At 41.2% G+C, this 12,634-nt stretch overlaps 36 non-coding genes across 36 annotated transcripts; 18 read left to right on the top strand and 18 right to left on the bottom strand.

Moving 5' to 3' along the window:
- Nucleotides 1-44: 44 nt before the first annotated feature.
- Nucleotides 45-116, top strand: TRNAE-UUC (transfer RNA glutamic acid (anticodon UUC)). Its single transcript has one exon. It is a non-coding gene; the product is annotated as a tRNA-Glu (tRNA).
- A 421-nt stretch (nt 117-537) lies between these two features.
- TRNAM-CAU (transfer RNA methionine (anticodon CAU)) lies at nt 538-610 on the bottom strand. Its single transcript has one exon. It is a non-coding gene; the product is annotated as a tRNA-Met (tRNA).
- Nucleotides 611-725: 115 nt separating this feature from the next.
- TRNAE-UUC (transfer RNA glutamic acid (anticodon UUC)) lies at nt 726-797 on the top strand. The gene has a single exon. It is a non-coding gene; the product is annotated as a tRNA-Glu (tRNA).
- Nucleotides 798-1,218: 421 nt separating this feature from the next.
- TRNAM-CAU (transfer RNA methionine (anticodon CAU)) lies at nt 1,219-1,291 on the bottom strand. The gene has a single exon. It is a non-coding gene; the product is annotated as a tRNA-Met (tRNA).
- Nucleotides 1,292-1,406: 115 nt separating this feature from the next.
- TRNAE-UUC (transfer RNA glutamic acid (anticodon UUC)) lies at nt 1,407-1,478 on the top strand. Its single transcript has one exon. It is a non-coding gene; the product is annotated as a tRNA-Glu (tRNA).
- Nucleotides 1,479-1,899: 421 nt separating this feature from the next.
- On the bottom strand, nt 1,900-1,972 carry TRNAM-CAU (transfer RNA methionine (anticodon CAU)). The gene has a single exon. It is a non-coding gene; the product is annotated as a tRNA-Met (tRNA).
- Nucleotides 1,973-2,580: 608 nt separating this feature from the next.
- TRNAM-CAU (transfer RNA methionine (anticodon CAU)) lies at nt 2,581-2,653 on the bottom strand. Its single transcript has one exon. It is a non-coding gene; the product is annotated as a tRNA-Met (tRNA).
- Nucleotides 2,654-2,768: 115 nt separating this feature from the next.
- Nucleotides 2,769-2,840, top strand: TRNAE-UUC (transfer RNA glutamic acid (anticodon UUC)). Its single transcript has one exon. It is a non-coding gene; the product is annotated as a tRNA-Glu (tRNA).
- Nucleotides 2,841-3,261: 421 nt separating this feature from the next.
- TRNAM-CAU (transfer RNA methionine (anticodon CAU)) lies at nt 3,262-3,334 on the bottom strand. Its single transcript has one exon. It is a non-coding gene; the product is annotated as a tRNA-Met (tRNA).
- A 115-nt stretch (nt 3,335-3,449) lies between these two features.
- Nucleotides 3,450-3,521, top strand: TRNAE-UUC (transfer RNA glutamic acid (anticodon UUC)). The gene has a single exon. It is a non-coding gene; the product is annotated as a tRNA-Glu (tRNA).
- A 421-nt stretch (nt 3,522-3,942) lies between these two features.
- Nucleotides 3,943-4,015, bottom strand: TRNAM-CAU (transfer RNA methionine (anticodon CAU)). Its single transcript has one exon. It is a non-coding gene; the product is annotated as a tRNA-Met (tRNA).
- Nucleotides 4,016-4,130: 115 nt separating this feature from the next.
- On the top strand, nt 4,131-4,202 carry TRNAE-UUC (transfer RNA glutamic acid (anticodon UUC)). Its single transcript has one exon. It is a non-coding gene; the product is annotated as a tRNA-Glu (tRNA).
- Nucleotides 4,203-4,623: 421 nt separating this feature from the next.
- On the bottom strand, nt 4,624-4,696 carry TRNAM-CAU (transfer RNA methionine (anticodon CAU)). Its single transcript has one exon. It is a non-coding gene; the product is annotated as a tRNA-Met (tRNA).
- Nucleotides 4,697-4,811: 115 nt separating this feature from the next.
- TRNAE-UUC (transfer RNA glutamic acid (anticodon UUC)) lies at nt 4,812-4,883 on the top strand. Its single transcript has one exon. It is a non-coding gene; the product is annotated as a tRNA-Glu (tRNA).
- Nucleotides 4,884-5,321: 438 nt separating this feature from the next.
- TRNAM-CAU (transfer RNA methionine (anticodon CAU)) lies at nt 5,322-5,394 on the bottom strand. The gene has a single exon. It is a non-coding gene; the product is annotated as a tRNA-Met (tRNA).
- Nucleotides 5,395-5,509: 115 nt separating this feature from the next.
- On the top strand, nt 5,510-5,581 carry TRNAE-UUC (transfer RNA glutamic acid (anticodon UUC)). The gene has a single exon. It is a non-coding gene; the product is annotated as a tRNA-Glu (tRNA).
- Nucleotides 5,582-6,017: 436 nt separating this feature from the next.
- Nucleotides 6,018-6,090, bottom strand: TRNAM-CAU (transfer RNA methionine (anticodon CAU)). Its single transcript has one exon. It is a non-coding gene; the product is annotated as a tRNA-Met (tRNA).
- Nucleotides 6,091-6,205: 115 nt separating this feature from the next.
- TRNAE-UUC (transfer RNA glutamic acid (anticodon UUC)) lies at nt 6,206-6,277 on the top strand. Its single transcript has one exon. It is a non-coding gene; the product is annotated as a tRNA-Glu (tRNA).
- A 421-nt stretch (nt 6,278-6,698) lies between these two features.
- Nucleotides 6,699-6,771, bottom strand: TRNAM-CAU (transfer RNA methionine (anticodon CAU)). The gene has a single exon. It is a non-coding gene; the product is annotated as a tRNA-Met (tRNA).
- Nucleotides 6,772-6,886: 115 nt separating this feature from the next.
- Nucleotides 6,887-6,958, top strand: TRNAE-UUC (transfer RNA glutamic acid (anticodon UUC)). Its single transcript has one exon. It is a non-coding gene; the product is annotated as a tRNA-Glu (tRNA).
- A 421-nt stretch (nt 6,959-7,379) lies between these two features.
- Nucleotides 7,380-7,452, bottom strand: TRNAM-CAU (transfer RNA methionine (anticodon CAU)). Its single transcript has one exon. It is a non-coding gene; the product is annotated as a tRNA-Met (tRNA).
- A 115-nt stretch (nt 7,453-7,567) lies between these two features.
- TRNAE-UUC (transfer RNA glutamic acid (anticodon UUC)) lies at nt 7,568-7,639 on the top strand. The gene has a single exon. It is a non-coding gene; the product is annotated as a tRNA-Glu (tRNA).
- Nucleotides 7,640-8,060: 421 nt separating this feature from the next.
- On the bottom strand, nt 8,061-8,133 carry TRNAM-CAU (transfer RNA methionine (anticodon CAU)). The gene has a single exon. It is a non-coding gene; the product is annotated as a tRNA-Met (tRNA).
- Nucleotides 8,134-8,248: 115 nt separating this feature from the next.
- On the top strand, nt 8,249-8,320 carry TRNAE-UUC (transfer RNA glutamic acid (anticodon UUC)). Its single transcript has one exon. It is a non-coding gene; the product is annotated as a tRNA-Glu (tRNA).
- Nucleotides 8,321-8,741: 421 nt separating this feature from the next.
- Nucleotides 8,742-8,814, bottom strand: TRNAM-CAU (transfer RNA methionine (anticodon CAU)). The gene has a single exon. It is a non-coding gene; the product is annotated as a tRNA-Met (tRNA).
- A 115-nt stretch (nt 8,815-8,929) lies between these two features.
- On the top strand, nt 8,930-9,001 carry TRNAE-UUC (transfer RNA glutamic acid (anticodon UUC)). The gene has a single exon. It is a non-coding gene; the product is annotated as a tRNA-Glu (tRNA).
- Nucleotides 9,002-9,422: 421 nt separating this feature from the next.
- Nucleotides 9,423-9,495, bottom strand: TRNAM-CAU (transfer RNA methionine (anticodon CAU)). Its single transcript has one exon. It is a non-coding gene; the product is annotated as a tRNA-Met (tRNA).
- A 115-nt stretch (nt 9,496-9,610) lies between these two features.
- On the top strand, nt 9,611-9,682 carry TRNAE-UUC (transfer RNA glutamic acid (anticodon UUC)). The gene has a single exon. It is a non-coding gene; the product is annotated as a tRNA-Glu (tRNA).
- A 421-nt stretch (nt 9,683-10,103) lies between these two features.
- Nucleotides 10,104-10,176, bottom strand: TRNAM-CAU (transfer RNA methionine (anticodon CAU)). Its single transcript has one exon. It is a non-coding gene; the product is annotated as a tRNA-Met (tRNA).
- Nucleotides 10,177-10,291: 115 nt separating this feature from the next.
- TRNAE-UUC (transfer RNA glutamic acid (anticodon UUC)) lies at nt 10,292-10,363 on the top strand. The gene has a single exon. It is a non-coding gene; the product is annotated as a tRNA-Glu (tRNA).
- A 436-nt stretch (nt 10,364-10,799) lies between these two features.
- Nucleotides 10,800-10,872, bottom strand: TRNAM-CAU (transfer RNA methionine (anticodon CAU)). Its single transcript has one exon. It is a non-coding gene; the product is annotated as a tRNA-Met (tRNA).
- Nucleotides 10,873-10,987: 115 nt separating this feature from the next.
- Nucleotides 10,988-11,059, top strand: TRNAE-UUC (transfer RNA glutamic acid (anticodon UUC)). The gene has a single exon. It is a non-coding gene; the product is annotated as a tRNA-Glu (tRNA).
- A 421-nt stretch (nt 11,060-11,480) lies between these two features.
- On the bottom strand, nt 11,481-11,553 carry TRNAM-CAU (transfer RNA methionine (anticodon CAU)). The gene has a single exon. It is a non-coding gene; the product is annotated as a tRNA-Met (tRNA).
- A 115-nt stretch (nt 11,554-11,668) lies between these two features.
- On the top strand, nt 11,669-11,740 carry TRNAE-UUC (transfer RNA glutamic acid (anticodon UUC)). Its single transcript has one exon. It is a non-coding gene; the product is annotated as a tRNA-Glu (tRNA).
- A 436-nt stretch (nt 11,741-12,176) lies between these two features.
- On the bottom strand, nt 12,177-12,249 carry TRNAM-CAU (transfer RNA methionine (anticodon CAU)). Its single transcript has one exon. It is a non-coding gene; the product is annotated as a tRNA-Met (tRNA).
- A 115-nt stretch (nt 12,250-12,364) lies between these two features.
- TRNAE-UUC (transfer RNA glutamic acid (anticodon UUC)) lies at nt 12,365-12,436 on the top strand. The gene has a single exon. It is a non-coding gene; the product is annotated as a tRNA-Glu (tRNA).
- The last annotated feature ends 198 nt before the right edge of the window (nt 12,437-12,634 follow it).

Raw genomic sequence — 12,634 nt, 5'->3', positions numbered from 1 at the left:
CAAATTTTGCTTGTATGAAACATTGAATTCAGTAGCTTTCAGCTTCCCATATGGTCTAGCGGTCAGGATTCCTGGTTTTCACCCAGGCGGCCCGGGTTTGACTCCCGGTATGGGAATGGATCCTTATTGTTAATTCAAGAGATAATCAAAAGCATCGGAGCAAAAAAACTTCTGTTTGGTGTACTTCCAATTGCACATGTGATGCACTGCTTCCAGTTGCGACAAGTTTTTGGAATACTGATATGTCATCACGATTGTCCTTGACTCAAGACTTGTAACATTTCCAGATGTCTTGGAACTGCATGAGAAATGGAATTGTGGCTCACTAAGAACAAAAATTATGAAAAAGACCAGAACAATGCTTTATGCCCCCTTTTTTCCTCTATTACACAAATTTCCAGAACAAAGTCCTATTCAACAAGGAAAATGCCGTCAGTTCCAATAGGTGTTCAGGTATCTTTATCAGAAACAGAGTTTAATTCTCAAATTCCAATGCACTCTTGTGAGGACAAAAGTCATGACAGACATCAAAAAGAATGCCCGGTGTGAGGCTTGAACTCACGACCTTCAGATTATGAGACTGACGCGCTACCTACTGCGCTAACAAGGCAACTTCCTGGTTGTGTTTGGTTTCAACAAGGTACTGCACTTAGCATGAATAAATGTACACTGTCGGCAAGACAAATTTTGCTTGTATGAAACATTGAATTCAGTAGCTTTCAGCTTCCCATATGGTCTAGCGGTCAGGATTCCTGGTTTTCACCCAGGCGGCCCGGGTTCGACTCCCGGTATGGGAATGGAACCTTATTGTTAATTCAAGAGATAATCAAAAGCATCGGAGCAAAAAAACTTCTGTTTGGTGTACTTCCAATTGCACATGTGATGCACTGCTTCCAGTTGCGACAAGTTTTTGGAATACTGATATGTCATCACGATTGTCCTTGACTCAAGACTTGTAACATTTCCAGATGTCTTGGAACTGCATGAGAAATGGAATTGTGGCTCACTAAGAACAAAAATTATGAAAAAGACCAGAACAATGCTTTATGCCCCCTTTTTTCCTCTATTACACAAATTTCCAGAACAAAGTCCTATTCAACAAGGAAAATGCCATCAGTTCCAATAGGTGTTCAGGCATCTTTATCAGAATCAGAGTTTAATTCTCAAATTCCAATGCACTCTTGTGAGGACAAAAGTCATGACAGACATCAAAAAGAATGCCTTGTGTGAGGATTGAACTCACGACCTTCAGATTATGAGACTGACGCGCTACCTACTGCGCTAACAAGGCAACTCCTTGGATGTGTTTGGTTTCAACAAGGTACTGCACTTAGCATGAATAAATGTACACTGTCGGCAAGACAAATTTTGCTTGTATGAAACATTGAAGTCAGTAGCTTTCAGCTTCCCATATGGTCTAGCGGTCAGGATTCCTGGTTTTCACCCAGGCGGCCCGGGTTCGACTCCCGGTATGGGAATGGAACCTTATTGTTAATTCAAGAGATAATCAAAAGCATCGGAGCAAAAAAACTTCTGTTTGGTGTACTTCCAATTGCACATGTGATGCACTGCTTCCAGTTGCGACAAGTTTTTGGAATACTGATATGTCATCACGATTGTCCTTGACTCAAGACTTGTAACATTTCCAGATGTCTTGGAACTGCATGAGAAATGGAATTGTGGCTCACTAAGAACAAAAATTATGAAAAAGACCAGAACAATGCTTTATGCCCCCTTTTTTCCTCTATTACACAAATTTCCAGAACAAAGTCCTATTCAACAAGGAAAATGCCGTCAGTTCCAATAGGTGTTCAGGCATCTTTATCAGAAACAGAGTTTAATTCTCAAATTCCAATGCACTCTTGTGAGGACAAAAGTCATGACAGACATCAAAAAGAATGCCCGGTGTGAGGCTTGAACTCACGACCTTCAGATTATGAGACTGACGCGCTACCTACTGCGCTAACAAGGCAACTTCTTGGTTGTGTTTGGTTTCAACAAGGTACTGCACTTAGCATGAATAAATGTACACTGTCGGCAAGACAAATTTTGCTTGTATGAAACATTGAAGTCAGTAGCTTTCAGCTTCCCATATGGTCTAGCGGTCAGGATTCCTGGTTTTAACCCAGGCGGCCCGGGTTCGACTCCCGGTATGGGAATGGAACCTTATTGTTAATTCAAGAGAGAATCAAAAGCATCGGAGCAAAAAAACTTCTGTTTGGTGTACTTCCAATTGCACATGTGATGCACTGCTTCCAGTTGCGACAAGTTTTTGGAATACTGATATGTCATCACGATTGTCCTTGACTCAAGACTTGTAACATTTCCAGATGTCTTGGAACTGCATGAGAAATGGAATTGTGGCTCACTAAGAACAAAAATTATGAAAAAGACCAGAACAATGCTTTATGCCCCCTTTTTTCCTCTATTACACAAATTTCCAGAACAAAGTCCTATTCAACAAGGAAAATGCCGTCAGTTCCAATAGGTGTTCAGGCATCTTTATCAGAAACAGAGTTTAATTCTCAAATTCCAATGCACTCTTGTGAGGACAAAAGTCATGACAGACATCAAAAAGAATGCCCTGTGTGAGGCTTGAACTCACGACCTTCAGATTATGAGACTGACGCGCTACCTACTGCGCTAACAAGGCAACTTCTTGGTTGTGTTTGGTTTCAACAAGGTACTGCACTTAGCATGAATAAATGTACACTGTCGGCAAGACAAATTTTGCTTGTATGAAACATTGAAGTCAGTAGCTTTCAGCTTCCCATATGGTCTAGCGGTCAGGATTCCTGGTTTTCACCCAGGCGGCCCGGGTTCGACTCCCGGTATGGGAATGGAACCTTATTGTTAATTCAAGAGATAATCAAAAGCATCGGAGCAAAAAAACTTCTGTTTGGTGTACTTCCAATTGCACATGTGATGCACTGCTTCCAGTTGCGACAAGTTTTTGGAATACTGATATGTCATCACGATTGTCCTTGACTCAAGACTTGTAACATTTCCAGATGTCTTGGAACTGCATGAGAAATGGAATTGTGGCTCACTAAGAACAAAAATTATGAAAAAGACCAGAACAATGCTTTATGCCCCCTTTTTTCCTCTATTACACAAATTTCCAGAACAAAGTCCTATTCAACAAGGAAAATGCCGTCAGTTCCAATAGGTGTTCAGGCATCTTTATCAGAAACAGAGTTTAATTCTCAAATTCCAATGCACTCTTGTGAGGACAAAAGTCATGACAGACATCAAAAAGAATGCCCTGTGTGAGGCTTGAACTCACGACCTTCGGATTATGAGACTGACACGCTACCTACTGCGCTAACAAGGCAACTTCTTGGTTGTGTTTGGTTTCAACAAGGTACTGCACTTAGCATGAATAAATGTACACTGTCGGCAAGACAAATTTTGCTTGTATGAAACATTGAAGTCAGTAGCTTTCAGCTTCCCATATGGTCTAGCGGTCAGGATTCCTGGTTTTCACCCAGGCGGCCCGGGTTCGACTCCCGGTATGGGAATGGAACCTTATTGTTAATTCAAGAGATAATCAAAAGCATCGGAGCAAAAAAACTTCTGTTTGGTGTACTTCCAATTGCACATGTGATGCACTGCTTCCAGTTGCGACAAGTTTTTGGAATACTGATATGTCATCACGATTGTCCTTGACTCAAGACTTGTAACATTTCCAGATGTCTTGGAACTGCATGAGAAATGGAATTGTGGCTCACTAAGAACAAAAATTATGAAAAAGACCAGAACAATGCTTTATGCCCCCTTTTTTCCTCTATTACACAAATTTCCAGAACAAAGTCCTATTCAACAAGGAAAATGCCGTCAGTTCCAATAGGTGTTCAGGCATCTTTATCAGAATCAGAGTTTAATTCTCAAATTCCAATGCACTCTTGTGAGGACAAAAGTCATGACAGACATCAAAAAGAATGCCTTGTGTGAGGATTGAACTCACGACCTTCAGATTATGAGACTGACGCGCTACCTACTGCGCTAACAAGGCAACTCCTTGGATGTGTTTGGTTTCAACAAGGTACTGCACTTAGCATGAATAAATGTACACTGTCGGCAAGACAAATTTTGCTTGTATGAAACATTGAAGTCAGTAGCTTTCAGCTTCCCATATGGTCTAGCGGTCAGGATTCCTGGTTTTCACCCAGGCGGCCCGGGTTCGACTCCCGGTATGGGAATGGAACCTTATTGTTAATTCAAGAGATAATCAAAAGCATCGGAGCAAAAAAACTTCTGTTTGGTGTACTTCCAATTGCACATGTGATGCACTGCTTCCAGTTGCGACAAGTTTTTGGAATACTGATATGTCATCACGATTGTCCTTGACTCAAGACTTGTAACATTTCCAGATGTCTTGGAACTGCATGAGAAATGGAATTGTGGCTCACTAAGAACAAAAATTATGAAAAAGACCAGAACAATGCTTTATGCCCCCTTTTTTCCTCTATTACACAAATTTCCAGAACAAAGTCCTATTCAACAAGGAAAATGCCGTCAGTTCCAATAGGTGTTCAGGCATCTTTATCAGAAACAGAGTTTAATTCTCAAATTCCAATGCACTCTTGTGAGGACAAAAGTCATGACAGACATCAAAAAGAATGCCCTGTGTGAGGCTTGAACTCACGACCTTCAGATTATGAGACTGACGCGCTACCTACTGCGCTAACAAGGCAACTTCTTGGATGTGTTTGGTTTCAACAAGGTACTGCACTTAGCATTAATAAATGTACACTGTCGGCAAGACAAATTTTGCTTGAATGAAACATTGAAGTCAGTAGCTTTCAGCTTCCCATATGGTCTAGCGGTCAGGATTCCTGGTTTTCACCCAGGCGGCCCGGGTTTGACTCCCGGTATGGGCATGGAACCTTATTGTTAATTCAAGAGAGAATCAAAAGCAGTGGAGCAAAAAGCATCGGAGCAAAAAAAAACTTCTGTTTGGTGTACTTCCAATTGCACATGTGATGCACTGCTTCCAGTTGCGACAAGTTTTTGGAATACTGATATGTCATCACGATTGTCCTTGACTAAAGACTTGTAACATTTCCAGATGTCTTGGAACTGCATGAGAAATGGAATTGTGGCTCACTAAGAACAAAAATTATGAAAACAAACAGAACAATGCTTTATGCCCCCTTTTTTCCTCTATTACACAAATTTCCAGAACAAAGTCCGATTCAACAAGGAAAATGCCGTCAGTTCCAATAGGTGTTCAGGCAACTTTATCAGAAACAGAGTTTAATTCTCAAATTCCAATGCACTCTTGTGAGGACAAAAGTCATGACAGACATCAAAAAGAATGCCCTGTGTGAGGCTTGAACTCACGACCTTCAGATTATGAGACTGACGCGCTACCTACTGCGCTAACAAGGCAACTTCTTGGTTGTGTTTGGTTTCAACAAGGTACTGCACTTAGCATGAATAAATGTACACTGTCGGCAAGACAAATTTTGCTTGTATGAAACATTGAATTCAGTAGCTTTCAGCTTCCCATATGGTCTAGCGGTCAGGATTCCTGGTTTTCACCCAGGTGGCCTGGGTTCGACTCCCGGTATGGGAATGGAACCTTATTGTTAATTCTAGAGAGAATCAAAAGCAGTGGAGCAAAAAGCATCGGAGCAAAAAAACTTCTGTTTGGTGTACTTCCAATTGCACATGTGATGCACTGCTTCCAGTTGCGACAAGTTTTTGGAATACTGATATGTCATCACGATTGTCCTTGACTCAAGACTTGTAACATTTCCAGATGTCTTGGAACTGCATGAGAAATGGAATTGTGGCTCACTAAGAACAAAAATTATGAAAACAAACAGAACAATGCTTTATGCCCCCTTTTTTCCTCTATTACACAAATTTCCAGAACAAAGTCCTATTCAACAAGGAAAATGCCGTCAGTTCCAATAGGTGTTCAGGCAACTTTATCAGAAACAGAGTATAATTCTCAAATTCCAATGCACTCTTGTGAGGACAAAAGTCATGACAGACATCAAAAAGAATGCCCTGTGTGAGGCTTGAACTCACAACCTTCAGATTATGAGACTGACGCGCTACCTACTGCGCTAACAAGGCAACTTCTTGGTTGTGTTTGGTTTCAACAAGGTACTGCACTTAGCATGAATAAATGTACACTGTCGGCAAGACAAATTTTGCTTGTATGAAACATTGAATTCAGTAGCTTTCAGCTTCCCATATGGTCTGGCGGTCAGGATTCCTGGTTTTCACCCAGGCGGCCCGGGTTTGACTCCCGGTATGGGAATGGATCCTTATTGTTAATTCAAGAGATAATCAAAAGCATCGGAGCAAAAAAACTTCTGTTTGGTGTACTTCCAATTGCACATGTGATGCACTGCTTCCAGTTGCGACAAGTTTTTGGAATACTGATATGTCATCACGATTGTCCTTGACTCAAGACTTGTAACATTTCCAGATGTCTTGGAACTGCATGAGAAATGGAATTGTGGCTCACTAAGAACAAAAATTATGAAAAAGACCAGAACAATGCTTTATGCCCCCTTTTTTCCTCTATTACACAAATTTCCAGAACAAAGTCCTATTCAACAAGGAAAATGCCGTCAGTTCCAATAGGTGTTCAGGCATCTTTATCAGAAACAGAGTTTAATTCTCAAATTCCAATGCACTCTTGTGAGGACAAAAGTCATGACAGACATCAAAAAGAATGCCCGGTGTGAGGCTTGAACTCACGACCTTCAGATTATGAGACTGACGCGCTACCTACTGCGCTAACAAGGCAACTTCCTGGTTGTGTTTGGTTTCAACAAGGTACTGCACTTAGCATGAATAAATGTACACTGTCGGCAAGACAAATTTTGCTTGTATGAAACATTGAATTCAGTAGCTTTCAGCTTCCCATATGGTCTAGCGGTCAGGATTCCTGGTTTTCACCCAGGCGGCCCGGGTTCGACTCCCGGTATGGGAATGGAACCTTATTGTTAATTCAAGAGATAATCAAAAGCATCGGAGCAAAAAAACTTCTGTTTGGTGTACTTCCAATTGCACATGTGATGCACTGCTTCCAGTTGCGACAAGTTTTTGGAATACTGATATGTCATCACGATTGTCCTTGACTCAAGACTTGTAACATTTCCAGATGTCTTGGAACTGCATGAGAAATGGAATTGTGGCTCACTAAGAACAAAAATTATGAAAAAGACCAGAACAATGCTTTATGCCCCCTTTTTTCCTCTATTACACAAATTTCCAGAACAAAGTCCTATTCAACAAGGAAAATGCCGTCAGTTCCAATAGGTGTTCAGGCATCTTTATCAGAATCAGAGTTTAATTCTCAAATTCCAATGCACTCTTGTGAGGACAAAAGTCATGACAGACATCAAAAAGAATGCCTTGTGTGAGGATTGAACTCACGACCTTCAGATTATGAGACTGACGCGCTACCTACTGCGCTAACAAGGCAACTCCTTGGATGTGTTTGGTTTCAACAAGGTACTGCACTTAGCATGAATAAATGTACACTGTCGGCAAGACAAATTTTGCTTGAATGAAACATTGAAGTCAGTAGCTTTCAGCTTCCCATATGGTCTAGCGGTCAGGATTCCTGGTTTTCACCCAGGCGGCCCGGGTTCGACTCCCGGTATGGGAATGGAACCTTATTGTTAATTCAAGAGATAATCAAAAGCATCGGAGCAAAAAAACTTCTGTTTGGTGTACTTCCAATTGCACATGTGATGCACTGCTTCCAGTTGCGACAAGTTTTTGGAATACTGATATGTCATCACGATTGTCCTTGACTCAAGACTTGTAACATTTCCAGATGTCTTGGAACTGCATGAGAAATGGAATTGTGGCTCACTAAGAACAAAAATTATGAAAAAGACCAGAACAATGCTTTATGCCCCCTTTTTTCCTCTATTACACAAATTTCCAGAACAAAGTCCTATTCAACAAGGAAAATGCCGTCAGTTCCAATAGGTGTTCAGGCATCTTTATCAGAAACAGAGTTTAATTCTCAAATTCCAATGCACTCTTGTGAGGACAAAAGTCATGACAGACATCAAAAAGAATGCCCGGTGTGAGGCTTGAACTCACGACCTTCAGATTATGAGACTGACGCGCTACCTACTGCGCTAACAAGGCAACTTCTTGGTTGTGTTTGGTTTCAACAAGGTACTGCACTTAGCATGAATAAATGTACACTGTCGGCAAGACAAATTTTGCTTGTATGAAACATTGAAGTCAGTAGCTTTCAGCTTCCCATATGGTCTAGCGGTCAGGATTCCTGGTTTTCACCCAGGCGGCCCGGGTTCGACTCCCGGTATGGGAATGGAACCTTATTGTTAATTCAAGAGAGAATCAAAAGCATCGGAGCAAAAAAACTTCTGTTTGGTGTACTTCCAATTGCACATGTGATGCACTGCTTCCAGTTGCGACAAGTTTTTGGAATACTGATATGTCATCACGATTGTCCTTGACTCAAGACTTGTAACATTTCCAGATGTCTTGGAACTGCATGAGAAATGGAATTGTGGCTCACTAAGAACAAAAATTATGAAAAAGACCAGAACAATGCTTTATGCCCCCTTTTTTCCTCTATTACACAAATTTCCAGAACAAAGTCCTATTCAACAAGGAAAATGCCGTCAGTTCCAATAGGTGTTCAGGCATCTTTATCAGAAACAGAGTTTAATTCTCAAATTCCAATGCACTCTTGTGAGGACAAAAGTCATGACAGACATCAAAAAGAATGCCCTGTGTGAGGCTTGAACTCACGACCTTCAGATTATGAGACTGACGCGCTACCTACTGCGCTAACAAGGCAACTTCTTGGTTGTGTTTGGTTTCAACAAGGTACTGCACTTAGCATGAATAAATGTACACTGTCGGCAAGACAAATTTTGCTTGTATGAAACATTGAAGTCAGTAGCTTTCAGCTTCCCATATGGTCTAGCGGTCAGGATTCCTGGTTTTCACCCAGGCGGCCCGGGTTCGACTCCCGGTATGGGAATGGAACCTTATTGTTAATTCAAGAGATAATCAAAAGCATCGGAGCAAAAAAACTTCTGTTTGGTGTACTTCCAATTGCACATGTGATGCACTGCTTCCAGTTGCGACAAGTTTTTGGAATACTGATATGTCATCACGATTGTCCTTGACTCAAGACTTGTAACATTTCCAGATGTCTTGGAACTGCATGAGAAATGGAATTGTGGCTCACTAAGAACAAAAATTATGAAAAAGACCAGAACAATGCTTTATGCCCCCTTTTTTCCTCTATTACACAAATTTCCAGAACAAAGTCCTATTCAACAAGGAAAATGCCGTCAGTTCCAATAGGTGTTCAGGCATCTTTATCAGAATCAGAGTTTAATTCTCAAATTCCAATGCACTCTTGTGAGGACAAAAGTCATGACAGACATCAAAAAGAATGCCTTGTGTGAGGATTGAACTCACGACCTTCAGATTATGAGACTGACGCGCTACCTACTGCGCTAACAAGGCAACTCCTTGGATGTGTTTGGTTTCAACAAGGTACTGCACTTAGCATGAATAAATGTACACTGTCGGCAAGACAAATTTTGCTTGTATGAAACATTGAAGTCAGTAGCTTTCAGCTTCCCATATGGTCTAGCGGTCAGGATTCCTGGTTTTCACCCAGGCGGCCCGGGTTCGACTCCCGGTATGGGAATGGAACCTTATTGTTAATTCAAGAGATAATCAAAAGCATCGGAGCAAAAAAACTTCTGTTTGGTGTACTTCCAATTGCACATGTGATGCACTGCTTCCAGTTGCGACAAGTTTTTGGAATACTGATATGTCATCACGATTGTCCTTGACTCAAGACTTGTAACATTTCCAGATGTCTTGGAACTGCATGAGAAATGGAATTGTGGCTCACTAAGAACAAAAATTATGAAAACAAACAGAACAATGCTTTATGCCCCCTTTTTTCCTCTATTACACAAATTTCCAGAACAAAGTCCTATTCAACAAGGAAAATGCCGTCAGTTCCAATAGGTGTTCAGGCAACTTTATCAGAAACAGAGTATAATTCTCAAATTCCAATGCACTCTTGTGAGGACAAAAGTCATGACAGACATCAAAAAGAATGCCCTGTGTGAGGCTTGAACTCACAACCTTCAGATTATGAGACTGACGCGCTACCTACTGCGCTAACAAGGCAACTTCTTGGTTGTGTTTGGTTTCAACAAGGTACTGCACTTAGCATGAATAAATGTACACTGTCGGCAAGACAAATTTTGCTTGTATGAAACATTGAATTCAGTAGCTTTCAGCTTCCCATATGGTCTAGCGGTCAGGATTCCTGGTTTTCACCCAGGTGGCCCGGGTTCGACTCCCGGTATGGGAATGGAACCTTATTGTTAATTCAAGAGAGAATCAAAAGCAGTGGAGCAAAAAGCATCGGAGCAAAAAAACTTCTGTTTGGTGTACTTCCAATTGCACATGTGATGCACTGCTTCCAGTTGCGACAAGTTTTTGGAATACTGATATGTCATAACGATTGTCCTTGACTCAAGACTTGTAACATTTCCAGATGTCTTGGAACTGCATGAGAAATGGAATTGTGGCTCACTAAGAACAAAAATTATGAAAACAAACAGAACAATGCTTTATGCCCCCTTTTTTCCTCTATTACACAAATTTCCAGAACAAAGTCCTATTCAACAAGGAAAATGCCGTCAGTTCCAATAGGTGTTCAGGCAACTTTATCAGAAACAGAGTATAATTCTCAAATTCCAATGCACTCTTGTGAGGACAAAAGTCATGACAGACATCAAAAAGAATGCCCTGTGTGAGGCTTGAACTCACAACCTTCAGATTATGAGACTGACGCGCTACCTACTGCGCTAACAAGGCAACTTCTTGGTTGTGTTTGGTTTCAACAAGGTACTGCACTTAGCATGAATAAATGTACACTGTCGGCAAGACAAATTTTGCTTGAATGAAACATTGAAGTCAGTAGCTTTCAGCTTCCCATATGGTCTAGCGGTCAGGATTCCTGGTTTTCACCCAGGCGGCCCGGGTTCGACTCCCGGTATGGGAATGTAACCTTATTGTTAATTCAAGAGATAATCAAAAGCATCGGAGCAAAAAAACTTCTGTTTGGTGTACTTCCAATTGCACATGTGATGCACTGCTTCCAGTTGCGACAAGTTTTTGGAATACTGATATGTCATCACGATTGTCCTTGACTCAAGACTTGTAACATTTCCAGATGTCTTGGAACTGCATGAGAAATGGAATTGTGGCTCACTAAGAACAAAAATTATGAAAACAAACAGAACAATGCTTTATGCCCCCTTTTTTCCTCTATTACACAAATTTCCAGAACAAAGTCCTATTCAACAAGGAAAATGCCGTCAGTTCCAATAGGTGTTCAGGCAACTTTATCAGAAACAGAGTATAATTCTCAAATTCCAATGCACTCTTGTGAGGACAAAAGTCATGACAGACATCAAAAAGAATGCCCTGTGTGAGGCTTGAACTCACAACCTTCAGATTATGAGACTGACGCGCTACCTACTGCGCTAACAAGGCAACTTCTTGGTTGTGTTTGGTTTCAACAAGGTACTGCACTTAGCATGAATAAATGTACACTGTCGGCAAGACAAATTTTGCTTGTATGAAACATTGAATTCAGTAGCTTTCAGCTTCCCATATGGTCTAGCGGTCAGGATTCCTGGTTTTCACCCAGGTGGCCCGGGTTCGACTCCCGGTATGGGAATGGAACCTTATTGTTAATTCAAGAGAGAATCAAAAGCAGTGGAGCAAAAAGCATCGGAGCAAAAAAACTTCTGTTTGGTGTACTTCCAATTGCACATGTGATGCACTGCTTCCAGTTGCGACAAGTTTTTGGAATACTGATATGTCATCACGATTGTCCTTGACTCAAGACTTGTAACATTTCCAGATGTCTTGGAACTGCATGAGAAATGGAATTGTGGCTCACTAAGAACAAAAATTATGAAAACAAACAGAACAATGCTTTATGCCCCCTTTTTTCCTCTATTACACAAATTTCCAGAACAAAGTCCTATTCAACAAGGAAAATGCCGTCAGTTCCAATAGGTGTTCAGGCAACTTTATCAGAAACAGAGTTTAATTCTCAAATTCCAATGCACTCTTGTGAGGACAAAAGTCATGACAGACATCAAAAAGAATGCCCTGTGTGAGGCTTGAACTCACGACCTTCAGATTATGAGACTGACGCGCTACCTACTGCGCTAACAAGGCAACTTCTTGGATGTGTTTGGTTTCAACAAGGTACTGCACTTAGCATTAATAAATGTACACTGTCGGCAAGACAAATTTTGCTTGAATGAAACATTGAAGTCAGTAGCTTTCAGCTTCCCATATGGTCTAGCGGTCAGGATTCCTGGTTTTCACCCAGGGGGCCCGGGTTTGACTCCCGGTATGGGAATGGAACCTTATTGTTAATTCAAGAGAGAATCAAAAGCATCGGAGCAAAAAAACTTCTGTTTGGTGTACTTCCAATTGCACATGTGATGCACTGCTTCCAGTTGCGGCAAGTTTTTGGAATACTGATATGTCATCACGATTGTCCTTGACTCAAGACTTGTAACATTTCCAGATGTCTTGGAACTGCATGAGAAATGGA

The sequence above is a fragment of the Crinia signifera genome, chromosome 4, assembly GCF_055691185.1.
Source record: "Crinia signifera chromosome 4, ASM5569118v1, whole genome shotgun sequence".
Taxonomy (NCBI): domain Eukaryota; kingdom Metazoa; phylum Chordata; class Amphibia; order Anura; family Myobatrachidae; genus Crinia; species Crinia signifera.
The sequence above is the reverse complement of the archived record's forward strand: the minus strand, read 5'-3'. Positions and strand labels throughout refer to the sequence as shown.